Source organism: Lissotriton vulgaris, chromosome 10 (genome assembly GCF_964263255.1).
Source record: "Lissotriton vulgaris chromosome 10, aLisVul1.2, whole genome shotgun sequence".
NCBI classification, from domain to species: Eukaryota; Metazoa; Chordata; class Amphibia; order Caudata; family Salamandridae; genus Lissotriton; species Lissotriton vulgaris.
Window position 1 is genome coordinate 733,684,584 of NC_141698.1, and position 12,069 is coordinate 733,696,652.

Here is a 12,069-nt window from a genome sequence, read left to right on the forward strand (position 1 = left end):
TTTTAAATAAGAAGATTTTTTATATATACATAAATATACCTATAATCACAAGAATTTCTAATACATGATCTGATACATGTGACAACAATTGATTTTTATCACTCAATACAAAACAGAGTCCAACGCGTTTCGGCGAGTGACCTTCATCAGGAGTTCTGTATTTTCAATTGATGATTAGGTACTTGAGCTTAGTATACGCAGACAGTATGAGAAGATCAAAAGTCTGGAATAGAGTTAAAATCTGTTAGACAGTTTAATCTGACACAAATTTTCAAGAGACTCAAGTCCACATCATGTTCAATATAATTTGATAAACGTATCCGTGACACTGGGAGCTGTCAACTGGTGATAATGGCTGTATGTGCAGTAGACTTATTCAAGGGCTAAGACGGACAGCTAATTATGATTCATTGGCACAATAGTGAGTGCTTCAAAAGTCAGCATCTTATTGGTGTCCCTTTTCAAAGATTAAGGGGGTTTCTGTAGTTATTTCCTTTACTGGGATGGCACTAATCGATAGTAGCGATGGAGTCCTCTTTCGAACTCAGATGCTGCGTTCTCCCGTCATGCCCGTGTCACTGTAAAGATTGTGCCTTCAGCAGGCAGTCGTCTAGGTATGGGAAGATTTGTACTCCTTGCATGCGAAGGTAAGCTGCCACCGGTGCGAAGACTTTGATGAACAAACGGGGCGGAACAGAGGCCGAATGGAAGAATCTTGATTTGAAAGTCTTTCCGGCTACTCTAAATCTGAGAAAACACCTGTATCTCCGCAGAATGGGAAGATGGAAATAGGCATCTTGAAGATCCAAGGTCGTCATATACTCTCCTTGAGATAGCAAAGGAAGTACCTCCTGAAGGGACAACATGCGAAAAGTTTGTTTTTTTATGTATTTGTTCAGGGCACGTAGGTCCAGGATATGGTACCATTCTCACAACTTTTTTCTGTATGAGGAAGAACCTTGAATAAAAACCTATGCCCCTTTGTATTTTTTGGTACCACTTCGATCGCACCCTTTCTTAGTAGAATTGTGAGTTGGTTGAAGAGTTCTTTCAAGTGGGCAGGAGGAGGACCTCTTGGTAGAGAATTGGGAGGAATCTTTACAAACTCCAAAGCATGTCCCTTTCGTACAATATCCAAAACCCATTGATCCATAGTAATCAGTGACCATTTTGAGTAAAAGTGGGAAATTCACCCTCCAACCCTTTAAAAAGCGGGCGGAGTCAGGGATGGTGAGTGGCGAAAGTCATTGTTTTTTGGAAGAATCTTTCCCTCTGTAAGAAGATTTACCTCTGTATTGCCTGTAGGATGAAGAATGCTGTTGTCTATGTGATTGTTGATTCTGGGAGGAGTAACTTTGTTGTCCTTGTTTATACGGATTGGAATTGCCCCGAAAGGAAGATGTGGATCCAAGACCTCTTGCACCTCGAAAAGTTTGTCTTTTAAACTGGAGAGGTCCGAGAGCACGGGCCATGTCGGTGTCTTTCTTTATTGTTTGGAGGGCATCGTCAATATGTTGGCCAAACAAAGATTTGCCATCATAAGGCAGGTCTAATATTTTCGGATGTACTTCTTGAAGAAAAGACTTGGTTTTTAACCAGCCATGTCTTCTGAGGACTGCTGCACCAACCAAAAGGCGGAAACCAGTGGAAGATCCATCCACAGCACAATCATTTCGAAGAAATCTTCTCTCCTTCATGAAGAATTTTCAATACCTCCGCTTTAGAAGGTTCTGGTATTAAATCTACTAGTGAGGATATGTCAGACCAAATTGGTCGGTCGTAGCGACCAAGGATAGCAAGAGTATTGGCCGCCTGAACTGTAGTTGCCGCCATAGTTGAACATTTTTTGCCAACAGCATCAAGGAGTCTACCTTCTAGATCAGGTGGTGCAGAAATCAAAAATGAAGGATTCCTAGACCGACGTTGTGCTGCCTGAGTTATAATGGAATCAGGCTTTGTTTGAGAAAGGAGACAAGCAGGTGAATTTGAAGGTGCCTTATTCTTCTTATCCAGCCTCAGCAGAAATGCTGAGATTGAATTGGGGTTTTGAATATCTTGAGCCCTTCTTGCCATATAAAGTCGATGATGGGAACAGAACGCACTTGTTTGTGGCTGATCTTTAAAATCATACAGGAAACAATCTTCTTCTTTAATAGGAAGTTGGAATATTTTTGCAGCTCTCTCCATGAGTAAATGAAAACCACCTATGTCTATTGATGGAGAATCCAGAGGAACTGGAGTAGGAGATGGTGTTTGAATTTGGTAGTTGTCCCATTCAGACAGAAGGGTCCTGTCATCAAGCTCGCCCTCTTCTCTATCGTCATCATGGTAATCATCATCATTGTCCTCCTCAATGGCCTGAGGAGTATCCTGAGCTGATCTTTGGCCGTTGATGCAGAAGGTGCGACAACTGCGTCTTTATTAGGAGGAGGCTGAATAGGCGTTTCAGGTGCTGGAGAGGCCTTTACTGAACTTAGAAAGCGACGAAGGAATCATCTAGCATGAATTGTAAATTTGAAATAAGCGTTAAAGGCATTTGTAGCTACAGTGAAGAGTTTGGGGTAGCAGGTAACGTGGCGCTCAGGCAGGTGATAATTCCAACCCGGAGTGCAGGTAAAACCGGTAATAAAGGGTATCTTTGCAAGATGAGTTGTCAAGACTGGCGAGTGCGTCCGTGACAACGGCAGAGCCTGATAAAGCAGAACTCTCCTTGTGCTCGTCTCGTCGGAAGAGTGAATCCGAGCTTAAAGGCATTTGTGCCATAGGAAGATCTGTCCCAGGCTGTGTTCCACAAGTAGAATAATCCTTATCCTCTTCTAGGTCTTCATCCTCATCAGAGTCCTGACATTTTATAAGAAGTTCAGAGGGACTGCGAGCAGGCCGGAATCTTCCATCATCATCAGAAGAAAAGAACTCAGCTGGAGGTTGAGAAGGAGTCTGGATTGGCATTAGGGTATTCAAAGAAGACTGTCGCCGTTGAGTAAAGAGCTTGAAGATTTCAATGGAACCAGATCTTTTGACGCAGATGTTACAGTTATTGTTGACACACCGTCGACTAAGCCACCGCCGACGACTAACAGTGCGTCCATGAAATCATCTTTTTCTTTCGCTTGCTTGACACAGTCGACTAGGTCAAAGGCACTGTAGACTAAATAGGCCTCACCTTAAAATGGATAAGAGCGTCGACGATAAAAAAGCCGGCGACAGCATCATAGCCGGCTACATAGATGTAGATGTTGGAAGACGTTGATGTAGATGCAACGGCGGCACCTCTCGTCGATGGGGGAAGCGACGACGAGCTAGTCGACGAGATAGGCAGCTTTTCAGGTCAAAACTGCGTAGATGGAGTCTTTGACGGCTGAGAGTCAGATCTCAGGGGCGTAACAGATGCAGAAAGACTGAGGGGGAGAACTCACCCTTTTTGAAGTTGAAGGTTGAACAGTGGGTTTTTCCACATGATGTTTGTTTCTTCACCATTTTAGGCTTTGGAGACACCTTTTGAAACTCACTGGTTCTCTTCAATGATTAAGAAGTCTTGATTGAGGACACATTTTCCACATCTAAGAGAGAGTTTTCTGAAGTCTTCAACTTCTGAAGCCACAGAAGGAGACACCCTTCTCTGTCATTTAGATTCTTCTGAGAGAAGGTTCTACATATTTTACAATCCTTTACCTGGTGTTCAGGATATAGGCAATATATGCACTTTTTATGAGGGTCTTTAGAATGAAGTCTGTTTTCCACAGGTTCTGAGGGGGACTTCTTGGTGGTAGACATCATAAAGTTGACTTTCTGAGAAGAAATTGGAAGAAAACTGAGCAGAGCTCAGGGAGACTCCCCTTCACATGACGTGCAGTAGAAAATCTGAGGGCCTGAGACTCTGAGGAGAACATTCTAAGAGGGTGCTGATGCCCGATTGGCTAGAATTTGGACCAAAACATATTGACTATTATATATCATAGGAGTGATATGTTGTCGATCTAGGGAAAACTGTTTTTTTTTTTACTTTATGTAAATATTTTTGCGGCGTGAATCTTTCTGGATTCACTATGATGTGCATTATTCCGCGGTCTAGTGGTTGGGTCCGGAATCGTAGTCTTTTCTTTGTTTTTTGTGTGTTTTTTTTTCGTAGCCCAGGTGGGCGTCGATGTCCCACCTTTTGGTGTCCTTCCTGTGACGTTGGCATGCTTCCTGCGGAAGCTCCCACCCTTGGGCGCCATCTTCAGATTCTTTTTTTCCGCCGTTGGGTCTGGATCGGTCCGAGAGGGCTCCAGAGATTAGGAGAGAAGAGAAGCAAAACTCGAGATTTTTGGAGAAAAACATTTGAGAAGACGAAGGAAGACTACACCATCGAAAGGACGACAAAGAAAGAAAAAACTTCAACAGAATTCGACGTCCAGAGGAGAATGCGCAAGCAGGGGGCACCCTGAACGCAAGACATGGACAACACACCATTCAAATTCTGCCGCAACTGCCACCATAAGTACGCGCAGAAGGACCAACACCCAGTCTGTAACCGCTGCCTGCGGTTGACCACGAAAACAAGGACTGCAACGCCTGCTCCGCTTTCACGCCGAAGACCCTTCGAGTGAGAGAGAGGCAAAGAATAGCAAACTACACCATGCAGGGCAAGGGCCAACCACAGTCCCTTCGAGACCTGGGACTCTCGACCGACGAGGAGGATTACGCCGCCGAAGACATCGGCTACACGGTCGCAGAGACCGATAATAAGAAGACTACAGAAAAGGTAGGAGACTCGACGCCCCAAAAAGGCCTGAAAGACTCGACAGTCTACCCAAGACTCTCGAAAAAACGAGGGCAAGATCCCGAAAGCGCAGACGCCGAGAACTTCGGCATCCGCAGCAACACCCAGGCCCAGAGGATCCTCACAGAAGGACTGAAAAGCGTCCAAGAATAGGAGCGCTGGACTACATAAACCACTTCGAAGTCGACGACGAAAGACGCAAAACCAGTCTCGCCGCCGAAAACAGTCTTGCCGCCGAAACCCATCTCGACGCCATCTTGCACGGCAAACCACTCTACGCCGACCAGGCGGCAGAGATGGAAAGAAAGTAGAGGAGACTCGAGGCAGAGATGGAGAACATCCTATAGCGAAAGAATGATTGACGAAAAAATGAAATCTTACACAATTCCATCGAGTCCCACGTCACCGGTAGCACAGTTGGTCGAGGAAGAAGAGGAAGAATTTGAGGTCGAAGCAGCGTCGGAGAGCTTGGAAGTTCTGGCATATCAGGAAGATGATACCCCCTATTACGAAGAGGAGGCAGATGACGGCCAGAGGGCGTACCAAGAATCGACATACTCAGATACACAGGAGGAAGAGTGGCAGGACATCGAAGCTGAGGGTCCAGAAGAGGGAGTGGACACATATCCAGCGAGGCCCTCGCCGCCTGACGACATTGGACTTTACAATGAATGCATCAAGAACGCACCAACAGCGTTCAGAGTCAAGCTCGAGGAGGAGGTGCCGAAAGGGGATTTCCTAGTAGAAGCACTACTCCAAATGCACACTAGGAGCCAGTACCTGCCAATGCTTGAAAGCATCAAAGGACAAGGAAGAGAGGCATTCAAAGAGCCGGCTACTTGTAAACCCGTCACACCAAGGACGGAGAAAAAATACAAGCACTCCTTAAAGGACCCACCCTACATACAGGGGATGGTCACTGCCGACTCCATCATCACTACAACAGGATGGACCTCTCGAAGGACCTAACAGGAAGAAGAATCGAAAGGAATGCTGATATGCACTGGCGCATGGCTAATTCCAAAGCACTGCTCAACAGACACCATTACCAAATCATGGACGAACTGGAACAGTTGGTGAAACACCATCCTCAGGAATACCAACAAAGGGCTTCGCACCTGGTAGAGCGGGGAAGAACTTGGCAAACTCTTGCCTAAAAACAGCACTGGACGGTGCAGACACTGCCAGCAGGCTTATGATGCTGGGCATCACAGAAAGAACACAAGCCTGGCTCAGAATATCAGGCTTTAAACCGGAGATGCAACACAATATCCTGAACACTCCGTTCAACGGTGAAACACTGTTCGGAGCACCAGTGGACGACAAGCTCTCACAGCTCAAAAAGGATAATGACACCGCAAGATCCATGGGGGCCTTGCATTTCAGGGAGCAAAGAGAAGGACCCCTTCACGGAGACCACACGGGAGAGGGGGGAACCAGCCGGGAACGTCGCATCAATCCTTCCAACATTCCCACCAAAGCGACACCCATACGCAACAAGGCCAGCAAAAACAGCACTGCCAATATCAACATAGGGGCCAGTCCTTTCGCCGGAGGGCGAGTGGACGTGAAAACAACAGGAGGGGTGGACAGCTAACCACCTCCAAGTGACTTAGCCACATTGATAGTGCACACCCTTCCAAAAACTCCAAGGGTGGAGCACAAAAACAAGAAACAGGAGTGTCCCGCACCGAAAGACCACAAGCACGTAACACCAGTGGGAGGAAGATTAAACCGTTTTCTCCAGGAGTGGAAGAAAATTACAACAGACCAATGGATCATCAACACAATACAGTACGAGTACTGCATAGAGTTAGAAAAGACACCACCAAGCAGAAAACCAAAGAAAAGAGCACTAGCAAACAAGGAACTAGAGCTTCTTTAGAGGGAGGCAGAGGAACTCCTACTAAAGGAGGCTATCGAGCCTGTACCTCCCATGGAAAGGAACAAGGGGGTGTACTCTACGTACTTCCTAGTACCCAAGGTATATGAAACAATGAGACCCATCCTGGACCTAAGGTTCCTCAACAAATTCATAAAGACACAAAAATTCAAAATGACATCCCTGCAAGAAGTACTTCCAAAGATTCAAACAGGGGACTTCATGGTCACCATAGAGCTAAAAGATGCCTACCTGCACATCCCAATAAACAGACGGCACAAACATCTGCTACGATTTGCAATCAACTCAAATCACTATCAATTCACAGCATTGGCCTTCGGACTAAAATCAGCACCAAGGGTATTCACAAAGTGTCTGGCAGCAGTCGCAGCACACTTAAGGAGGAAAGTGATACGCGTATACCCTTACCTAGAAGACTGGCTAATAAAGACAAAGTCATACAACACGTGCAAACAGCACGCTCAAATAGTGACAGACACACTGATGGCCCTGGGTTTCTCCATCCACTGGAAGAAATTCGATAAACCCAGAACAGGTCAAGATATTTCTGGGGGCAAAGATCAACACTGTGCAGGGGAAGGTGTTCCCCAGCGAGAAGAGAACGATGGCGCTGTTGAAGGAGGCGCGCTTCTACCAGAATGGGCAAGCTCTGACAGTGAGCAAAATGATGGACATGATGGCCTCATGCACCCACATAGTACTAAATGTACGACTACACATGAGACCACTCCCGGAGTGGCTGCAGGACCAATGGTCACAAGCGAGAGGGTGTTGGGAGGACCTAGTGGTTGTAACGCACGCAGTGGACGAGGAGATATCATGGTGGAACAAAGGAAACATAAAGGGGAAGCTTCTAACACCACCAACACCAACAGTGACCATCACCACAGACGCATCCCAAAAGGGATGGGGAGCACACATGGAAAAACTCAGAGTGAGGGGCCTGTGGACACAAGCGGATGTGGTCAAACACATCGATTACCTAGAACTAAAGACCGTTCTCCTAGCTATGAAAGCTTTCCAGACGAAGTTGTACAACCAAACACTGTTGATCCAGACGGACAACACAACAGTGATGTTCCACATAAACAAACAGGGAGGAACACAATCAGCCCCGCAGTCAGAACTAGCGCGGGAAATATGGAAATGGGCAATACCACTGAAGAAGATAGATCTACTGGCGATACATCTGCCAGGAAAAGACAACGTGGAAGCGGACTGGCTCAGCAGACAGACATCGGCCTCACACGAATTGGAGCTAAATGCACAAGAAACAAAGAAACTGTTCGACAGGTGGGGAACGCCGCCAATAGACCTGTTTGCAACACACCAGAATGCAAAATGCCAACACTTCGCATCGAGGCAACCAGGGGAAGGGTCCCTGGGGAATGCCCTATGGATAAGCTGGTCTAAGACATTTGCCTACGCCTTTCCACCGATTACCCTGATACACAAGGTACTCAGCAAGTGCAGGACAAGCAACATGACCCTGATACTGATAGCACCCCAGTGGGCCAGGCAGACATGGTACTCGCAGATTATGGAAATGACACAGAGTGCACCACACAAATTTGGGAGAAGGAAAGACCTACTCTCCATGCAAAACGGAGAGGTGTTGCATCCAGAGCCAGAAAGTCTCAGCCTAGCAGCCTGGCTCCTGAGGACATAGAGTTCGCACACCTAAAGCTACCTGAGAGCACCCTGAGGGTACTTCGAGAGGCAAGAAGACCAAGCACACGTAAGTGCTACGTGGCCAAATGGAAGAGGTTCACACTATGGTGCAGAAAGGAGGGACTGCACAACAAAATGACAAGAGACTCTACAGTGCTTAAGTACTTCACGCACCTGCTCGAGACTAACCCGAGCTCATCATCGCTAAGGGTACACCTAGCAGCCATTGTCGCTTACACTAGAGGAGAAACAGGCAAAAGCTTCTTTACTTCTATGATTGTAAAAAGATTCTTGGAAGGCGAAAAAAGGATTGCACCACCTAAAAGGTTACCAGCACCTGCATGGAACCTCAATATAGTGCTAACAGAACTCATGAAGGCACCCTTTGAACCAATGCATAAAGCCTCACTACAGATGCGAACGTTAAAAACAGCATTCCTAGTGATAATCACCTCGCTGCGCAGTGTAAGCGAGCTACAGGCGTTGACGCTACAGGAACCCTACATACAAATTCACAACAATAGGGTGGTGATGAGAACGGACCCACACTTTATGCCAAAGGTGGTGTCCAAGTTCCACATCAACGAGGCAATTCAAATACAGAGTTTCTTCCAGAAACCAACAACAAAAGCTGAAAGGGCACTGCACACTCTGGATGCGAGACGTGCAGTCATGCATTACATAGAGAGAACTAAAGACCACAGATAAATGAAACAGTTTGTCTCATTTGCTGAAAGTTTCATGGGCAAAGCTGTTACTAAAGGGACAATTACACGATGGATCGCGCAAGCTATACAATTCTGCCACAAACAAGCTGAACAAGAACAGAGGGGCCACGGGCCCATTCAACAAGGAAAAAAAGGGAGCTACAATAGCCTTCTTGGCAAACACTCCCATTTAGGACATATGCCTGGCAGCAACATGGGCTTCTGTGCACACGTTTACAAAACACTACTGTGTGGACATACAAATGAACAAGGAAGCACAAGTGGGACAGAAAGTGCTTCAGCACATATTCAAGAACCCAAGCTCATCTTCCACCCAGCCGCCACAATAACAACAAACCGCTACTAAGTCTATGCACAGCATAGTGAATCCAGAAAGATTCACGCTGCAAAACGAATAGTTTCTTACCTGTCGGTGTAGTTTTGCAGCTTGAAGATCTTTCTGGATTCACTAGCGAATCCACCCACCTCTGCCAGAAAGATTATCTGGAGAAAAGAGGTGGTAAACAAAAAAAAAAAAGACTTTAATGGAACTTCAAGGAAAGGAGCGGTAAAAGAAAAGAACAAAACATTGCCATACAATTCGGAAACAGAACACAAACGGAAAAAGAAAAAAGAATCCGAAGATGGCTCCCAAGGGTGGGAGCTTCCGCAGGAAGCATGCCGACGTCACAAGAAGGACACCAAAAGGTGGGATGTTTACGCCCACCTGAGCTACCAAAAAAAAAAAAAAAAAGAAAAAGACTACGATTCCGGACCCAACCACTAGACCGCAGAATAATACACAGCATAGTGAATCCAGAAAGATCTTCAAGCTGCAAAACTACACCGACAGGTAGGAAACTATTCGATACTTGTGTTATGGCTACATTGCTATGTTATGTACCGTGGGACTCACACATCGACTATGGGGAATATTCCAGCAGCGAATCTATGAAAGACACCCCAATACTGGAGAAGTGCTGCAGCCCTTCGGTGCCTTCCCTTGTCACAGTGCCCTGGGTACCTATGGTACCATTTACCAGAGGCTGACATGTGGCCAGCGATGCCAATTGGGTTTAGGCTTCAATGCAGTTTTAGGGAAGGAACACAGGCCCTGGGTACCGGTTTGGCAGGAGCCCAGGGTACACTCAGTCAAAGCACATCAGCAATTCAGCAAAACTTGGGGGCATACCATGCAAGAAAGAGGGCACTTTCTCACATCCATGTTTATTTTTTAAGAGCATGACTGATAAGTTGGAGGGGAAAGGTGAAAGGCTAAGCAACATCCCTGTACTGACAAGATCTTCAGCTAGTAAGGAAGATCATTGTTTGGTGACAGAGGTGACTCTTCCTTGCTCTCCACTGGTCTTGGAGCAGCAGTTCTCACAGAAGCTTCTCATGAGTACGGCTCAGGCATGGTTTGCGGTTGACCGATTTGAAAGAAGGCGGAGGCAGATACTGCGGCCTGACACTGCCTGATCGAGCCACAGATGTGGGGCATCTTTGCAAAGCCTGCTCTTTGTTACTGCTGACAATAACTATGGAGTTAGCTGTATGTCTAATTTAAAATGTATCCAACTTCACATACCCCTGAGGTCTGAATAGGGGATTTCCATTAAAAAGCAGGCATATGAAGGCCTGCTGGACCTCCGGTTTGAATCCCGAAATCCTTAGCCAAGCATGGTGATGCAACAGGATACTTAAGTTCACCTGTGGCCAAGGTACACTTTATGATTGCATTGGAGATCAGTTTACTCATCTATGGTGTTCTCATCTCTTTTTACAAGCATTAGGGATATTCTGCATCAAGTCCCGCTCTCCTCTTATTGGAGCGTATCATATCTTTATTACAAGCCCATGGAGTTGGCAATAAGCCATTGAGTTGTTGCACCCATTGCTACTCCCCTCCCCGCAGCATCAATTTTCATGGTCTCATCAGGCGGCATGGGTGTCCCATGTAACCTGCATCAATGTCAATCTCCTAGCAGTATATACCACCCGAAAGTCCAGAGGCTACTGCTCAGGGATGAACAACCTGTATTGGGACGCAGGTTTACATTTATTTTCCAGCCCTGGCATTACCCATCTTCACTTGACCTTTGACATGGTCCTTAAAGTTCACAGAGAAGCACTTCAGCAGTGCTTCGATTTTACTTCATCAATGTTGAATGTTCCCTCTATGGGAAATGCCTCGAAGAAGGGCCAATTTAAGGCACAATATGTCATCATCTGACCAGAGCTTAGATAATTATGTTTCCACCATGCCCTACAAAGCCAATTCAGGTAGAGTTGTTACTTCCTCACACATACAATACTGGAAGAATTAGAACAGGCTGGTCACTAAATTCTCCTTTCTTGCCAAGGAAGGGTGATACTCAGCCATCAGTTCCATAAAGCAAATGCCATACTAGGGGGCAACAAGGTTTAGAATGACTAGAGGGGTAGAAATAGGTGTTGCAATGATGTACAGACCCCAATGCTATTGGCAGGGGGTGCCGCCTGTCATGTTTATGCTCCTGGACCAAAATATTGGAGCAGACACCCTCGAACATGATATTTCTTAATAGAGTTGAGAAAGTGATGAAGATATTTGAGACAGCAAGGGGGGGGGGGGTGTCAAGTAACTTTAGAACAACTGCATATCTAGAATTACATAGTGTAATTAACTGTGGGACACTTTTGTCCCTTTGCACTCCAACATGTTTGAACTACTACATTATCTGTTCAAAGCCCTTTAAAATGACTGATTTCATGTGGTCAGTCTTCAGATTTGCTTGTTATTATGAATGGGACCAAACAATAGTAACTCAGCATTGCTCAAAAGGGATAAGCCTATAACAAATTAATCTTACTGAGAATCAACAGTTAACTTACTGCTCACTGCCAAACCCAACAAGCTGACAAAAATAAAGTCTCGGTGCATATTGTTCGCAAGTAATCCCTACACATCTATACCATAAAATATCCTCTGGGTCATTTCTGACCAAATCGTTTAGTAACCAGGAGACTCACCACTTTTACCAACC

General features: G+C 45.9%; 1 protein-coding gene across 8 annotated transcripts in view; it reads right to left on the reverse strand.

Annotated features, from left to right (window-relative positions):
- The window catches only part of WAC (WW domain containing adaptor with coiled-coil), a 669,371-nt gene that overhangs the window by 205,578 nt on the left and 451,724 nt on the right, over positions 1–12,069 (reverse strand). The gene's annotated exons all lie outside the window — the stretch shown is intronic.